The sequence below is a fragment of the Channa argus genome, chromosome 9 (genome assembly GCF_033026475.1).
Source record: "Channa argus isolate prfri chromosome 9, Channa argus male v1.0, whole genome shotgun sequence".
Classification (NCBI taxonomy): Eukaryota; Metazoa; Chordata; class Actinopteri; order Anabantiformes; family Channidae; genus Channa; species Channa argus.
The window spans coordinates 3976734-3981231 of NC_090205.1; the positions used below are offsets into that span (position 1 = coordinate 3976734).

The 4498-nt window shown below is 44.3% G+C and overlaps 1 long non-coding RNA gene across 1 annotated transcript; it reads right to left on the minus strand.

The window, feature by feature from the left end:
- Positions 1 to 1969: 1969 nt before the first annotated feature.
- On the minus strand, positions 1970 to 2672 carry LOC137132419 (uncharacterized). Its single transcript, XR_010915115.1, has 3 exons — positions 2583 to 2672; positions 2358 to 2392; positions 1970 to 2092 (listed from the first exon to the last, which is right to left on the minus strand). It is a non-coding gene; the product is annotated as an uncharacterized lncRNA (long non-coding RNA).
- Between the last annotated feature and the right edge of the window lie 1826 nt (positions 2673 to 4498).

Below are 4498 nucleotides of genomic sequence, written 5' to 3' on the forward strand. Positions count from 1 at the left end.
ATGCACTGAATTTCATTGTGGTTTGTAAAGCATTTTTCCCTAGAAGGTGATGATTAGCAAGTAGCATCATGGAGCATTAATACGACATTTTTTTTTTAAATCTGAGCACTAAAAATGCAATTCAACACTAGGAGATTATTTTGTGACTAAATATGTATGAATTAAAGCCTTTGCACAGGTACCAAATTGTTCAAAAATCTTCTTTTCATCCAGTTTTACCAGTGTTTTACACCATCTAGCAAACAATTTGTTAATTTGGTTTAACTACACTGTACTTTCTCCAGTAACTGATGCTCTTCACAGGGCTGAAAGTCATTTTTCTTGTTCTTTGATGTTGACTCGTGCATCCAGTGAACCCGTGCATATAAGAAATTCCGAAGGCTGGGTTTTCCTTATATTCAGTGAGCGGCGTTGAGCATCAGTCGCTGTCTGAAGCTGTGAGGGATTCGGCTTCAGTGAATTCAAAGAGCTTTTGATCAGTGAGGCAGAGACAGTTCAGTCCAGGAGACACGACATGCCGACATCGATCAGGATCTCACGCCAGACTTGACGGTGCATCTCCTCACTGCTCATTCACATTCAGAACCAGCTCCGTCTTCTTCCCTTTCTGCCCCAGTTCTGCTGTTTTCTGATTGATCACACTGTTTGTTATAAATAGCTCAAGTCGCTGTGCTGCGTTGGCCCCCCCCAGGATCACACTGCATTTTGAGATGAAAGCGTACTTCCTGCTTTGTCCCTTAGAGTTGAATTGGAAGCTATAGCCAAACCTAAAGAACTGAAACAAGGGGAAACAGTCTGGATGAGATCTCCATGTTTGTAATTGAATTTAAGGTTAAATGACCCAACATGACTCTTGGGTACAGACTGAAAGACCAAAAGGACGAGACAGGGCCAAAAGCCCAAAGTGTTTGTGATGTGACTAATAATATAGTTTTATTGGTGAGTCAAGAGTTTCAGTCCAAGCTCCTATTGAAAACCTCAAACAAAGAAACAAGTGTCACTGCTTTCATGCTTGTGCCGTCAAGTCTGCAGCTACTAAGCTAGAACAGGGGTCCTCTGGGGCCCATTATCTCATAATCCCTTCATCGCTACTTGTGTGGCTCTAAGGATGGTGATGTTGATCCACAACCTTAGCATAGACTAAAACCTAGTTTGGTTTATGGGACCTGACCAGCGCCACTATTGATTCTGCTTAATCGCTCAAATATTAATGGCTGATGAGTGTCCTGCAGCAAAGGTGCAAAGTTTGAAAGTGAAGTTTTTGCAAACAAACAACTGTGTGGAAAAAAAAACACACTGGCATCATTAACAGGAACTGGTAAAACCCCAGAGGCCCGATTCTGACACACTGGACTAATTGATACATTTATGACCGAACAGCAACACAACTGAGCCTCAGCTTTACAGTGTGTACCAGTCGCCAATGCGTATGAACACATATTTTAAGTATATACAACAAGTGATGCGTGTGAATTAGTGTGACAGCTGCAGGCAGGAGTCTCACTGTGACCCAGTGCAGGTGAGCTATCATATCAGCTGTCGGGTTTGTTTGGATGTGTGCTCGGGCTCTTCTGAGCGTGACCTGCTTCCACTGACAGAAAGTGCTCTCGACCGAGCCACCGTGTGAGCAGGCATCACAACCGCCGGAGCTAACTGGATTATTTTAGTTTTTTGATGACAGGAAAGTTCAAAGAGGAAGGTGGGCGTTCAAAGATACGCGCCTGAAGGCGCGAAGAATTCAAAGTCGACAGAACCAAACAGCTGTCAAATCCAAAGGACGTGAGACTTAGGTCATTAGTTCACGAAGGAGCACAAGGTCAGAGTCTCGCTCGTCCCAGTTATCCCGCTGACACAATGACACGAGCACCAATCAGATGAGCCGCTCCTTGTGGAGTCACAGATGCAACCATCCAGTCCCCTTTCGACACTGCCGCTTGTTGCCGGGGTTGTTTGTGCCCCGCGGGGTGGAGGAGAGGTGGAAGTGGAGCAGAAAAAAAAAGCCAACGGACGGAGAAAACATGGGCTGTAGATGTTCCACCTGAGCACAAACATCTCACAGACACCTGGTTTGTTGTGGAGGAATAATGAGAGGCTGCGAGGTGAAGGAATTCAACAAGAACCAGCAGGTAGACAAAAAAAAAAAACAAGAGGGAGGAGGAAGAGGAGGAGAAGAAGTCAGTATTCAGTATATTAATTCATGAATACAGAAGTGTTACTTACAGTAAAAGTAAAAGTAAAGATGCTCATCATGCAGCAAGTTTAATGTTGTATTAGAGATGATCCACATTTTAAGCAGCATTGTACTATTGTATCTGTTGGAGGTGGAACTACTTCAAATACTAATATTTTCTGATCACCTGAGGTGCAGTGTCATTTGAGCCACGGCTGTTATCTGCAAACACAAATTTTAATTAAATACAGAAATCATCTGATCATATTGTTTCTGTGTGAACCAGCGTGTGTTCATTTGTCTTTTATGGAGGCAATCACGAACATTATCACTGATCCCTGCTGATTGCACGGTTCCTGTGGTTTCTGATGCAAATTTCAGAGTCAGATCTTTTAAACAGATGATTTCAAACCTTGTCCCTTCAGGTGTCGCCGCAGCAGAACGTGTGGATCTGCCAGGTGTTTTTACACCGGATCCTTCCTTCCTGCCACGAGCCTCCCATATGTTTATCGGGCTCAGGACCAAAGCTGCCCTCGGTGGCTCGGGTGGGATTCGAACTCCCCCCCCCCAAAGCCCAAAAATGTAAAAACAAGTTACAGTTTTTACAGGGTACATCAGCCTGTGATGCTCTATGGCAGCAGGGAAAACTCCTTTGCTAAGACAAGTCCCGATGTGACTACAGTGCCGGTGGCTTTCTGGAGGATTTGCTGATTACAAAGAGAAAAGAAATCTCAGCCGTTTCACTCCGGTTGTCTTCAGACTATAACAATATTGTTCGGGCTGTTTTTACCTTTAACTCACGAGGCTATGAAACCAGCAAAAAAAAAAAAGAAAAAGAAATTAAGAAAAGAAAACTTTCAAGAAAGAGACTTAAACACCAAAATGGGAATGAAACCCTTGCTCATGACAACATTTACGTAACGTGAAATATTGGCACGTCAAGCCAATTCATGGGTTTGCTGTGGCGCCTTTTTTTTTTTTTTTTCAGGTCAGCCGGGACTTTTAAAGGAAACTGTACAACTGCCCAAACTGCCGCATGTGTTTTAAGTTTTTATGCTTTCGAGTCATGTTTGAGTTCAGGTCTTCAGCATCTGAAACAGGCCTCGACATGTCGTTCTCTGGCTCTCTGGGTCCTGCCCTTCTTAGACGTCATGTTTCACATTCCAGCAACTCGTCACAACGAACTGGCAAAAGGACGGCAATCACAGACGAGCCCTCGCGCGGGGTGTTCGAGGGCTTTGGACAGTTCTAAGGAATGAAGCAGCCAGAATGTCTCGCAGGCTAATGGCTGAGTGCAGAGTAGAAAATCTGTAAAACTGTAGATGCGGATTCTGAAGCTGATTCGCACTGACATGACGCAAAAGAGCCTCACTAGAAGCAGCAGCTACGTTTTCCCAAAGCAAATAAAAGAGAAACGCACGCAAGAACAAAAGATGCACAGATGAGATACTCAACGTCTTAATGACTAAAAGGCACCAACAGTAGTAATTCCACCATAATCCCTCAGACATCCACAGGAGCGTTATTTGACAGCAGCCTGCAGTCAAACTAAATATTCACTCATCTTGCAGGTTAAACAAGTTGATCCAGACGTCCCTCTTCCCAGGAACACTTTCACAGTTCCTTCTGGAAAAGATGTTTCCAGGCCAAGTCTTTCCAGCTTGTTCTGTTTTCCATCAACGTCTGTATTCTGCATACTGGGTCCCGAGGCATCAACCCGCTCAAGTGGAGCAGTGGTCTTTGCTTGAAACCCTCCTCGACTCCTAAGCCCCTTTAGACACCCATGGCAATTCTGACACTCTCATGTGTGAGGAGGGGGTGTATGTGTGGACCCAAATGTCCAGGTGAGATGCTCCTGACATCATCCGGACCTGATGCTTTGAGGGCCATAGTGCAATGTCCATATTATGTGCGTGAAGTCGTGCAAGTTGCTCTGGGACGATGTAAAGCGGGCGAGTGGGCGTGTTGATGACGTTTCTATCACTCGAGTGCTGTTGTAGTTGAGTGGTAGAAGCTTTTTTTATTGGATGCACGGCTCCAACGTGCTGTAAACGGGCAAATAAAAGCACAAACTTAAGGTGAGAGAACGATTGTGGTTTGGTTTAAGGCTCAATCAACATGCGACATGTGAAGGGACCTTATTGTACCAGCATGTTTTCGGCACAGGTCCTTCATCAGGGACAAAAAAAAAAAAAAACCCATTAAAGTTTGAAACTGCGATCCGATCGTCTCTTTTCGGTCCCTTTCACTTGGTTAGTGGTAATTTTTCCATTTGTTTTTGGATGTTTTGTGCCTTTGTGGTCATCTGTCATATGTTTTATGTCTGTT